Source organism: Aptenodytes patagonicus, chromosome 9 (assembly GCF_965638725.1).
Source record: "Aptenodytes patagonicus chromosome 9, bAptPat1.pri.cur, whole genome shotgun sequence".
Lineage (NCBI taxonomy): Eukaryota > Metazoa > Chordata > Aves > Sphenisciformes > Spheniscidae > Aptenodytes > Aptenodytes patagonicus.
Window position 1 is genome coordinate 5,218,538 of NC_134957.1, and position 13,961 is coordinate 5,232,498.

The following is a 13,961-nucleotide window of genomic DNA, read 5'->3' on the forward strand; positions in this document are numbered from 1 at the left end:
ATTGCTACACTAGATGAATCCCTGAACCATATTGACCAGGTATTTTTTCTTTACAATAATTAATTTGCATAGCAATAAAAATATTGGCAATTATGCCTGAAAATAATAAAGGTATTTGTTATCTGCTCAGGGTCTGAATATAAATCACCTCTGGACTATATCTAGTTCTTTGTAACTGTAAAGTAGTCACATGATGGAAAAATAAAATCTGCTTACTCAAAGCGAGTTACACAGATAAGAATGTAAGTATGTGTTCTTGTTGCAAATGTTGATTATTATTTTATTGAATCTATATTTTGTGGCTCGTAGTGAATGGGTAAATTTAGAACATTTTGATCAATCTTTATGCGAGCATTGTGTAGGGGTTACTGCACCTGCTGTGTTACTAATCTTCATGTTAGCGTTATGTAAGGGGTTGTTGTGATAGTCGCTGAACCATGCTAACCTTACCTTTAAGTCTTCGGAGCGCGACCAGGCCACTTAGGCCTCATTGTATATGGGATGACTTATTTGACAACTTGACATGATAGATGGATGAGTATTGAGTTAACTTGACAGCAGTATTTATCTTAAGGTAACCTGAAGTGAACTGTCCTCATTATAATACCAAAAAACACACCCACAGGTCAAGAAGACCCTTGCCCAAGTGAAGACCCTTCCCCTGCACAAGCATACTAACGGAAGAGAATGACACAGCAGATATAATAAGTTTATGTAAATCACTAACCAATCATTGTAATTGGGAGTGTATTACCTTGTAATTGTTGTGTATTAATGTAACGGTGATCTAACCTTAGGTGTGCTTGATTTGTGGAAATTCCACCTTGCACCCAGCGCTGCAATAAAGAATGCCTGCTTTCTAAAACTCCAAATTGAGTCTTAGAGAGTTCTTCATCTGCCGATTTACGGTAACATTCTGAAGAGCAATGCTGGCAAGGTTGGTTTGTGATGTCTTTTCTACTGCACCCCAAAATAAGATTGCCTATCTATTGCCTGTTTGAATATGATGGAAAGAAACAAGGATGGATTTTGCTACTGAAAAATAGAATTAACTGTCAAGGTATATACTGTGGAAAAAAGTATGTTGTAGAACAGATGCTGTGTATAGATGCTTCATTTATGGTTTTAAGTAGTGGATAACCAAACTCATCGAGTTATTGCAGGGTCCCTCACATGATTTGTAGAGTAGTGATTAATATCTGTTTTGTAGGCAGTGGTTTCAGACATGTTTAAAGCCACACTGAATAAGATTGCCTTCTCAATTGGCTACTCTAAATATGAGCCATTACCAGTGACAGAAACTGGATAACATGATGTCTGCTGAAATGATTTGTTTCACTTGTGGGCTAGCTCATTTTGTTTGAAATAATTTCTCTTCCTCCCTTGCTAATTAAATAATTTCTAATGCTAGCTTGTATTTGCATGTATGTTTATAGGATAAAATTAATGATATGGAAAAAGCGGAAAATTGAAAAAAAAAAACCCACAAAAATTTATAATTTGCTCTGGAAAAAAAAATTCTCAGGTGCTGTAATTTTCCAAAATGGATCTCTCAGCCATATGAAAATGTAAATCGCAAATTCAGCGCACAGCAGAGTAATCCCTTGGTATGGAGCAACCAATTACATTAAGCAGTCACAATTAAATATGCTTAAATCTCCTACAAAGCAGCTTTATATCTAACTTCAAGTAGTAAGTAAAAATAATTCTGCAGTTACGAACTGTGGATTACTTACCAGCATGTTAATATATACAGGTTTTTCTTAAGTCTACCTAGGACAATGATGATGTAAGATTACAGCTATGGCTGCCTCAGGTGGAAGTTAACGAGGACTCAGGAGCAATGTTAGACATCTTAATCATTTTCCTACATATAAAAGAGCTTAGCTTCTGAACTTTAAAGTCTTGCCTGATATTGGGAAAGGCGCACTTCCACCTGCCCTCCCCCCCCCCCCCCCAACTCCAGGCTGGAACAAGTCCTGTGGTTGTGGCAGGTAGATACAAGGTAGTTCTTCAGAAATGGAAGAAGCTAATGGTGCAAAAGGCTGATTTTAGCACAGAACAAGGCTGACTTTTAAATAGGCTACTGAAGTGGCTCCTGAAAAGTAAACCAAAATAACTTCTTAAGCTTTCTAATACCTAAGCTTGCTCTGCTGTCTAGAAACTTAGCTGATGTTTCTTTGACCATAATTTATTTGTGGAGATTTGACATGAGTTAGGGGCTACAGCCCTATAATTTTAATTTTCTCCAGATGAAAACCAATTCACAGTTGAGTGTGTGCTAATTATTTCCACTCAGGTTTGTTGCATGCCAGACTTTTCAGTTGTATTTAATGTTATTACTTGTTGCTCTGGAAATAAACATTACATGAAAATGGGGCATCATCACTGTACACTAGTAATTCTGTGAAATACAATTTTAAATGAACCTGCCTTTTCATGAGCATGCTGAAAAGCACCAAATGCTTCCAGGCTCTTGCAGTATTTTGTACTAGAACACAAAATAGAGTGAAATAAATATACTTTAAATAAGAAAATTCTGAGAAAAATTCAGATGGTTCCTAACAAGAGGCAATAATTTTGCAGCAAATTTTAGTGAAGTAATAATATCAGAAAGAGATGCTTTCTATGAAATAATGAAATTACCTGAATATGATTAAAAGTGATAAACATGATTTCATCATCAGTTTAAATTCTCTATTGCTTTATCATGTCAAACTCTTGCTAGTGATGGAAGATCATTTTGGTTTTCAGTTTTTTACATTGAAGCTCCAAAATCTGTGATCTAGATTTAAATGTAGACTTCAATGGCTAATGTTTTATGAATTTACCCTTATAGTCTAATGCTTTTATACTAATTGCATTTTGGGGTCTATTTTGTGCTGTGAAACTTTACTTTGAAGCCCTACTGGAAACTGCTGTATTTAAGAAATACTGTTTACCAGCATGTAATTAGGTGAAGGAAACACCTTTTTTTTTTTTTTTCTTTTTTTTTCTTTTTTTTTCTTCTTCTTAAGGCCAGAGTAGAAAGGAGTCACAAATTAGTGGTGTGGGACAGTATTGCATCTTTAGGTATTTGAAAAGTCAACAAGGCAATTGAAGATGAAGCTGAGACTGCAATAAAACCTTTCTAGAAATAGTCTCTGACATTTGGAGACCACTAAGTCATTACAGTTAAAATATGTCACTAACCTGCAGTAGTACACAGAACGTATAGTTTTGGAGAGGTTGTGTATCTCTGAGGGGAGGTACATGTGGATAACAGAAATGTCTTTGTATTGAAGAGACAGGAGTGTTCACGTTTTATCCACATACATTTATCCTCTACACAGAGCACATTGATTTCTGTTAAAGGTCAAATCTGAAATTCCTTCATCAGCACACAATGGAAGTCCAGTTTCTACACATTTCTGAGAAGTAATTTTTGGAAATAGGCACGTGTAAGAAGAACATGTCTGCAGTGCTGAAATCAGATGGCAGTACAAGCAGAGTGGAGGCAGTACTATACACTGACAGCTTTTCTAAGTGACAGAGGTAGGCAGTTGTATAGTTACCAGCTGAATCTCCTTTCGTACAGTTCCTCTTTCTTTGAATTTTAAGTCCTTTACAAATTCTGCCAGTACATAGTGCTATTGATGTGTTTGAATATATAACTTACAGCATGTTTTCTTCAGGCAGGGAGTAGAAACAAGACTGTTGAGGCCTAACTTGAAAATGGAAGTAGATCTGTTGAGACTTGCTTATCTTTAGTCCATCCCAGTGCATGATTCCATAATTCCTCTTAATTATGGTTGCTTTTTTATGTTATGTAGTGCCTAGGGGCAAAATAACGGTCTTGGTGTGTGTTTAGATAGTCTCTTCTCAAAAGGTCTCAAATTTGAGTGCATGAAAGAAAGTTAGTCTTAGAAAGCAGAAGTGACTTAGAGTCTGAAGTCATGCAAATGCTGGTTATTAGGGTGACAGTGAATCCTAGATATGGAAATACCGTGGTCATGACACTAGGTAATTATCTTCATTGAACTTTAACATAGGTCCAGACTCACTTGTGTAAGTGAAATCAGTGTTCCTACAAAGCAGCTGAGCCCGCTGTAGCACAGAACTGCATAAAGAAATAGAGAACAGCATGAATTATGATAAAATAGGATATTTTATGCAAAATTCCTGATTTTCATGACTGACCCTCAGGTTTTCCACAGTTCTTAAAGTCCAGACCATGGAACTTTCCAAACTTTCCGGGAATATAAAATTACATAATAAATGGGATGGTTGGTGTTGTGTGTGTGTGTGTTTACTTCTACATGCATAAATCCAGCATGTATTTTTGCAAGTTTCAGTATACTATTATGGATATTAGTAGCATCAAACCACCCCACTGTTTCCTGAGTCTACAGACAGGACACTAGGGTTAACACTGATTCATGGATAACATTGTGATTTATGTCCTCTGGAGCTTTGTTAGATAGGAAGTGATGGTGAAACAGGAAACCAGGCATTGTATGAAAACATCCATAAGTATGTAACTAGAGGAAAAAGCTGCAAAAATAATTTATGGACGATATTGCTGTATATGGCTGTATAAAAATATATTTATTATTGTGCACAGCTGGATACTGTAATTGTTGATAATAATGCAAGTGACTAACTTGATCTAAACCTGACTCTTTAATTGAACCTAAGGACTTTAATTGAACCTAAGGACTCAGGGGAGGAAGAAAATGAACTTGCAGATACTGACAAAAGTAGCAATATTTTGGTGAAAGAGATATCGAATGTGAAAAAATGAAAAGCTGTTCAAACTTATTTAAGCATATTGTTTTCACAAGCTCATACATGCTTAATGCTACTATTGTAGAGTAAGTATGATGATGTTTTGCCCTATGGTGAAATCTAGTAAAAGGAAATGTGCCAAAGCAGTTGCATAGTTGTATTTTGTGTTGAAGAGCTAACTGAACTTGACCTAATCAAAATGACAAGATGAAGTTTGTGTTTATCCTTCCCCTCTCCCCACCCCCTGTCCTTTCTTTTTTTAAATGGCTACAGAAGGACATGCATGAATATATTTATCTGAACGCTGGAAAACACTTCATAACATGCTTAACCTTGGTAACCTCTTTGAGCTGTAGTACTATATAATGAAGCTAACTGTTTAGTATGACAAAGTTGCTGATAATGCTGATAATGATACCGCAACCATGGACTTCCGGAGGGCAGACTTTGGCCTGTTCAGGACGTTGGTTGAGAGAGTCCCATGGGAGACGGTCCTGAAGGGCAAAGGGGTCCAGGAAGGCTGGACGATCTTCAAGAAGGAAGTCTTAAAGGCGCAGGAGCAGGCTGTCCCTGTACGCCGTAAGAAGAATGGGCGGGGAAGACGACCGGCCTGGCTGAACGGGGAGCTCTTGCTGGGACTCAGGAAAAAAAGGAGAGTTTACCGCTTGTGGCAGAAGGGGCAGGCGACTCAAGAAGAGTACAGGGATCTCGTTAGGTCGTGCAGAGAGGAAATGAGAAAGGCAAAAGCCCAGCTAGAACGCAATCTGGCCGCTGTCGTTAAAGACAACAAAAAAAGTTTTTACAAATATATTAATGATAAGAAGAGAGCCAAGGAGAATCTCCATCCTTTATTGGATGCAGGGGGGAACATTGTCACTGAGGATGAGGAAAAGGCTGAGGTACTCAATGCCTTCTTTGCCTCAGTCTTTAACAGGCAGACCAGTTATCCTCAGGGTACTCGGCCCCCCAAGCTGGAAGACGGGGACGGCGAGCAGGATGAACCCCCCATAATCCAAGAGGAAGCAGTCAATGACCTGCTATGCCACCTGGACACTCACAAGTCTATGGGGCCGGATGGGATCCACCCGAGAGTGCTGAGGGAGCTGGCGGAGGTGCTCGCCAAGCCGCTCTCCATCATTTATCAGCAGTCCTGGTTAACGGGGGAGGTTCCGGAAGACTGGAGGCTTGCCAATGTGACGCCCATCCACAAGAAGGGCCGGAAGGAGGATCCGGGGAACTACAGGCCTGTCAGCCTGACCTCGGTGCCGGGGAAGATTATGGAGCGGTTCATCTTGAGGGCGCTCACAAGGCATGAGCGGGACAACCAGGGGATCCGGCCCAGCCAGCACGGATTCATGAAAGGCAGGTCCTGCTTGACCAACCTGATCTCCTTCTGTGACCAGGTGACCCGCCTAGTGGATGAGGGAAAGGCTGTGGATGTGGTCTACCTGGACTTCAGCAAGGCCTCTGACACCGTCTCCCACAGCATTCTCCTCGAGAAGCTGGCAGCTCACGGCTTAGACAGGTGGACTCTGCGCTGGGTCAAAAACTGGCTGGACGGCCGGGCCCAGAGAGTTGTGGTGAATGGAGTTCAATCCAGTTGGCGGCCGGTCACGTGCGGTGTTCCCCAGGGCTCAGTTCTGGGGCCGGTCTTGTTCAATATCTTTATCGATGATCTGGATGAGGGGATCGAGTGCACCCTCAGTAAGTTTGCAGACGACACCAAGTTGGGCGGGAGTGTTGATCTGCTCGAGGGTAGGAAGGCTCTGCAGAGGGACCTGGACAGGCTGGATGGATGGGCCCAGGCCAACTGTATGAGGTTCAACAAGGCCAAGTGCCGGGTCCTGCACTTGGGTCACAACAACCCCATGCAGCGCTACAGGCTTGGGGAAGAGGGGCTGGAAAGCTGCCTGGTGGAAAAGGACCTGGGGGTGCTGGTCGACAGCCGGCTGAACATGAGCCGGCAGTGTGCCCAGGCGGCCAAGAAGGCCAATGGCATCCTGGCCTGTATCAGAAATAGTGTGGCCAGCAGGAGTAGGGAAGTGATCGTGCCCCTGTACTCGGCCCTGGTGAGGCCGCACCTCAAATACTGTGTTCAGTTTTGGGCCCCTCACTACAAGAAGGACGTTGAGGTGCTGGAGCGTGTCCAGAGAAGGGCAACGAGGCTGGTGAGGGGTCTGGAGAACAAGTCTTATGAGGAGCGGCTGAGGGAACTGGGGTTGTTTAGCCTGGAGAAAAGGAGGCTGAGGGGAGACCTCATCGCTCTCTACAACTACCTGAAAGGAGGTTGTAGCGAGGTGGGGGTCGGTCTCTTCTCCGAAGTAACAAGTGATAGGACGAGAGGAAATGGCCTCAAGTTGTGGCAGGGGAGGTTTAGGTTGGACATAAGGAAAAATTTCTTTACTGCAAGAGTGGTGAAACATTGGGACAGGCTGCCCAGGGAAGTGGTGGAGTCCCCATCCCTGGAGGTATTTAAAAGACGAGTAGATGAGGTGCTTAGGGACATGGTTTAGTGGGCATGGTGGTGTTGGGTCGACGGTTGGACTCGATGATCTTAGAGGTCTTTTCCAACCTCAATGATTCTGTGATTCTATGATAACTCTTAAGAAGTCAAGGTTAATTCTTCCTTTGCCTGGTATGATAGGCTTTGAAGGCTACAGTTACATTGTACTAACCTGAGTTTGTGTGTGTGAAAATCAATTATGCCTTTAGCTAGAAAGTTTATCCTCCTTTACTATCTGGTTATATAAAATATAATAGAACAGTTTGGGACTGTTCTAGCATAAAATTCTGTAAGATACAGGTCCCACTGAAGCACATGAGAGGTCTGGAAGGTGATCGTTGTTTCTTTTGCTGTCCAGTCTGGGACTAGTATTTGCAGTATTGAACACTTACACTGTACGGATGTATTCTTCAGGTCCGCTCTTTCTTCCATGTTTCCGTACCCTTCCAGGTGTTTACAATAGAGCATGTGCTTAAAACACATGTTCTAAATCTTAAGTGAAAATTGTGTGCTTCACAGTAGGTCCAGAAGTGTGAGTATCTTGCTTGTAATCACAAGCCACCTTTAAAGAAAGTGTTCATAGTACTGTTATGTGTGTGTTAAATAATATGTTAAGTTGTGGTGAATTTAAAGACAGTAGATCTCCCTTTTATTTTGGGGGGGAAGGAAACCCAACGAAGACTAAAGACACTTGGTGCATTAATTCATTACTTCACTGTGTTTTTCAGTAAAGCTACCCATTCAGTTGTGAGCTGTTTTCTAATTTGATGTTAATCTAGCCATGTATTCCCTCTCCCTCCAACTTTGGAGCAATTTGATTTAAGTTTTGCATAGATGTGAATTTACAGGATGATTGTGGCACATAAATCATCATCAGAGATTAGGCTAGCTGTTTCCCCGATTTACTAATCTGTATAACTTCATCATAACAAGATTTGTCCTGCAATTCTAGGAGTTTAGATAATGAAAACAGCTATCTGTCATTACTAGAACTTGACTACAGTTGCATTTGAAATTGTTTCTGGTTTTGTTCTTCACCTGAATTTTTCAAGTTTTTCAGAACTCAGAAAAATGTGTTATCTGTGCTACCCAGGATTTCTGATTTTTTTTTTTTTTTTTTTTTTTTTCCCTGCACTGTGGCTCACTTAGGCATATATGATAACTGAAGTCATCTGTAATTGCAATACCTCAACTAAATTCAATCACAGATATGTAGCCTTGTTGGGCTACAAGCGATCTGTGGCTAGATGTTGAGAATGCTTATTCTGCTTGCACTTTTTTTCCAAATGTTAAAACAGTACTAAGAACTGGCAAAAATGCACAGAAATATCCACATACTGGTATCTGTTAGTGTAACAGGTCTTTTGCTCAATACAAGTATTACTAAGTAGCCTTAATTAATAGTATGATTAACTTAACACTCGAGTTTTGCACACAGTAAGGAAAAAGTGCTTTTTGAAGCTTTCCCAGTCAGGCTTTCTGATGTAATTAATCATAGTTAAGAAAAACAGAATGCATTTTGTCCAGACAAGAGGAATTAATTTTTTTGTTTCTCTTTCAGAAAGGGTGGCAAACTGAAGGCTTATGCTTTCAATTACTGAACTTAGGTATCTAGGGTTCATGTCTCCATTATTCTTCTAAGGCATGACTCGGTCATCATTGGTAAGCAATACTTCCACATAGAAGAAAACCATCCACAGAGATATTGCTGAATTTAACTTACTGTTCTCATTGCACTTTATTTGAATACACTCGTATTAACAAAGTTAATATACAGAAACTTTCCCATGACTTCCAGAGACTTGTACGTTATAACATATAAGGTGGTAGGGTGGAGAGTAAGATGGACTTGTGCTGCATAATTTCTTCATCTAATTAATGTGAAAAGAATGAAACAAGAAATTAACTGATGCCAAGTAATTTAAACATCTCGTGACGAATACTGGTTTCTGTATGGAGTGTGATGTGATGGATCTGTGTGGAGTTATTCTTACCCTAGATATCAGCAAAAATACCCATTTGCTATTCTCCAAATTCTTGTAACTCTTCTTTATATTCTTCCTAATGGCATAGGAACTGAGTGGAATCCTTAAAAAAGTAGTTTTGAGCACGTCAGTCATAGCGATGCATGAGAAGAGATTGCAGACTCTTCAGCTTACAATGCTTGAAGGTTTGGGGTGGGGGTAGTGTTGATATCTTAGTAAGTAAACTGGTGGATAGATTAAATGTGATCATTGGGGAATAGAATGTCCTCAGATACATATATCCACTCTGACTTTTTGGAATAGAGCTTTTCTTCCTTGGGCAATTAGACAGAGCAAATAGCCCATTAAAACTCTTGGGAAAACGGCTGTTAAAAAACAACAAGCAGTTTGCATGGGATGCTAGCCTTATTTAAAATCCAAGTAGTGACAATAAAATGAATGAAAATTGAACCAAAGCTGATCTTGTACATTCAACTAAAGCCAGCAAATTCATTGCTAAGCAGCTGAGAATAGATGTGTTATCCTACAAATATTAGTTGGATGTTCCAGGCTAAAGATTGCCAGCCAAATTCCATGTTAGAAGGAATGAATGTCAGGAAAGCCTTCCTTTTTTATTATTTATTTTTTTCCTTTTCTTCTCCTCCTTAGAGAACTTTCCCCTCCATTCTCAGTTTAAAAAATCAAATTCATAGAAAGATACCAAGGCAATATTATAATGAGAAACAGTGTTTAGCCCTTACCTAAAATCACTAAGCCTGTCTGAAAATAAATGTACTTGCTTTACAGCAAGTTTTATTATTTCAAGCCGAGTTTTTGTTTCTGTCTGATGTAAGCTAACAAATGGCTGGATTGTCAGCAATAACTATAGGAGGAGATATCATTGGGACAAAGCATTTCTAGACCTTAAAAAAAAAAAAAAAAAAAAAAAAAAAAAAGAGAGAGAGAGAAATTAATGACCATTTAAGATTCCACATATACCAAAAACAATTCTAGCTTGAGTGGTCACGCTCAGCAGAGAATGCCTGTCATCACAGTCCAAGACAGAATTACCTTTGGACTTGTAATGTCACTGAAATGTGATTCACTTACCCAGGTCTTGTTTGTTATTGAAGGTTTGCAGCAAGTTGTTGGCAGTATGACCCCTAAAAATACTGTTTGTAGACTGTCCATTAGCAGAGTAATAAAGAAAGGCTCACCTGTCTGATACGTGAAGTTGGTTAGAAATAAGGTTAGAGAAAATTGGAGATAACTTTGTCTTCCCTTGCTGCTTTTGAGCCCTGAAAAAGGCAGGTATGTAAGTTTTTATTCTATTGCGAGTGGTAGATTGCGCAGGCACTGTTTTATTTGAAGGAAAAAGCAAATGAAACTAGTAGGGGAGTAGGTTGAAGAGGAGGAAGGTTATTTGTTAAAGTTGGTACAGCGTTTTCCAGTGTTCCCAAACAAGACACTACAGAGAGTACTGACATTAATTAGAGGAATGAATCAAAACAAAAATTTGAAGTTGCAATGGATTAGAAGTGGGTTTTTAATGCTGAAATCTGTTTTGGTTGTTCTTTTTTCCCCTCATAGTGCTACATAACTAGATATGAAATGTTAGTCTTTCTGTGATTACTGGAAAAATTAAAACTTTGGGGAAAAAAAATCAGATTTGTTTTTTAAAAAATATGGCATTAGTCTCAATTTGACTTCTGTTCTTAAACTGGTATGCTTTTTAAAAGTGTGATAGGTTTATGGCATAGTAATGTTCAATATGGGAGTGATTTTAGATCAAGCCAAGTCACTAGTTTGCTGCAAAATACAGTGCTTCTCTCACTCTGTGATAATAGCCTTGAAGCACCAACACTTGTTCAGGTGCTAATCTGCTTTTTTCCCATCTTTCTAATTCTGTTGCTTTGCAGAGAATCTCATGGTTTTCCTATTGTTGAGTGAATGCATCTTCCTAAAGCTGCTGAAACAACTGTCATGTTTGCTTTTATATCAACCTGCGATAAGAGCTTTGCAACAAGTGAAATAGTACTGCACATCCCTTGTGCAGCTTTACATACCTATTTAAGCTTAGTAATTTTTCTGTAGCTAAAGACAAACAAAATCTGATGATGACCTTCTTTTAAACTTTGGGCAAAGGAAAGCAAAAAATATAATGAAGTCTCCACAAGGCAGTCGGCTTGGTTTAACTCTATTTATCTGAGCTAAAGCACAGGAAGGCAAATATCCCAAACTATGTTAAGTACAGAAGACAAAAGGACTTTACCTTCAAATTACTTAGCAGCTTCTGGTGGTAAATTAAGGCAGACAATAACAAGCTGAAATGAGTATTCCTGGTGAAATATACTTCTCAACTAGTTCTGCTTATATTAAGATCTTAGTTGCTATTGAACAGTTGATAAGTTGTTTAGGCATTCTATGAAAATACAGTAGTAATTTTTTTTTGTTTACTTTTTTTTGGTAATGGAAACAAGACTTAAGCACGAAAGTAATGCAGTGTGTGTGCACACTTGCTACAAATCTGTTAAGTGAGCTTGAATGAGTTGTGACCTGAAATGTGGTAGTCTTTGCTAGAAGTATTTTTCTATTATGTATGTTGATTGCCTAATAAAAGTTTTGGGTTGATGTTAAAGTTCTTATCATGTATGAAATTATAAATGGGTTGGAATCTTCTTACTTAACAATAATCACATGTCGCATTATAAATTTGCAGCTGAGGCACAGAGGTGCATCAGACTTCTTGGCTTTACTGATAGGATGGTAAATATGTGGAAACCTCCCTTAAAGATTTGGCGTCATGAAGAAGGCAATAACAAACCAAAATCAGTATGCTGGGAACAGAAAGGATTTTCACAAATCTGAGAAAAGCACTATTGTAATAGTCAATTCAGTGTTAAATGTCAGGTATTGCTTTAGAGAACAGGTGTATTGTGGGACACGTTCTACTAATTCTTACCTTCATGTGACTTCTGAGCAGAATTTACTGCTTCAATTTATTTTGAAGGAATGTGTGTCCCTTAATTATGCTTCCAAATTCCAAGTTTAAGGTGAAAACAGGAAAGTATGGAATAGTTATGGATTTGCTTCACCAAATGTTTCTAACTGCCACTGTGATCAGGGAAGAACTAAGTTTTATAACATCTTAAAAAAACAAACAAAAAACCCCAACCAAAACACAAACCAAACACTGAATCCAAATAAAATATTTATGCGAAAATTAAACTCCCCCTCACAGAATGTTGCCTTATGTGTATCCTTCCTCATGCGGTAGTAGTTCAACGGGCTCCAACAACAAACATCATCTGATGAGGGAACTGCAGCTTTTTTCAGTAGTTTCAGCATCTATGCTGTCCCGTACAAGCAAGTCATAGCTTTAAAAGCTTAATTGGGAAAGTACTTTTTTTGAGCTGAATTGTAAAACGTTCAAACTTGTGGTGGTGAATTACAGTAACGTTGCACTGTGTTAGATTTGGGAATGTGATGCTTCCCTCTACTGGCCGACCCACAGAGAGTAAGTTTTATTATCTGGTGAAGCAAGCAGCAAAAATATTTTAAAAAGAGCAGCCTCTCCTTAGGACTGAGGTGAGAGGATTGTCATTGCAGTCTTTTACACAGGAAGAATTAAATCCCTTACCTGCATCACAAAACAGCTTTATATTGTAAAGTGACTAAAATTACCTCAGTCAGTTTTGGGGAAGTGAAAGTACAGTAATATTTTAAGCCATTTCATGTCTACTAGTAACACCAATGCTAAGTATTTGCAGTAAATTAACTCTACCCCAGCCAAAACCAGCATAGTAATTTCCTTCACAGTAGCTGGTATGGGGCAATGTTTTGGATTTGTGCTGAAAACAGTGTTGATAACACAGGGATGGTCTCGTTACTGCTGAGCAGTGCTGACACAGAGTCAAGGCCTTTTCTGCTCCTCACCCCACCCCACCAGTGAGCAGGCTGGGGGGGCACAAGAAGCTGGGAGGGGACACAGCTGTGACAGCTGACCCCAACTGCCCAAAGGGATATTCCATACCATATGACTTTATCTCAACCCACGAGTTTTCTCACTTTAACTCTTCCGATCCTCTCTCCCATCCCACGGGGGGGAGTGAGCGAGCGGCTGTATGGTGCTTAGCTGCCAGCTGGGTTAAACCATGACAATTACAAAGATCATGCAATGAAGTATTTGAATTTCGCAAGGAAGACTTTTATCCAGTGTGGAACCCATGAACCATATAGCCTCTGACTGATATTTAAAATGGACTTATCTTTCGGCTTAACTTTGAGAGTTTAAGTGCTCCTTTAATTTCAGGTGAGAATTTGTGCATAAATCTTACTCTATGAGTTGATGCAAAACCCACACAAATTTCCTGGTCAGCCACAGTATGCAAGATAACACGAAAAAATGCTTAGCTTTTGATTGTAGTATATAGTCCATGAAATTTGTTACCAGTGATGGTAATATTCTAATTAACATGAGCATTCAAAGATGCCCAGTACAGTTTAAGACTGCATTGTATACAAGAGCCTCACACTGTCAAAGCACTTGCATATCATAGGGTGTTCTTTCAAGTGATTAAGAGACTTCTATGTTTGTACCACAATTTCTTCCTTCCTTAAATGATGCCATTTTGCCTCTATAAGGTGTAATGTTGCAGATTCTTCACCTCTGTAGCTAGAGATGAACAGCTCACTAAGAGACCTTTTCTTCCCTTTAAAATGTGAGT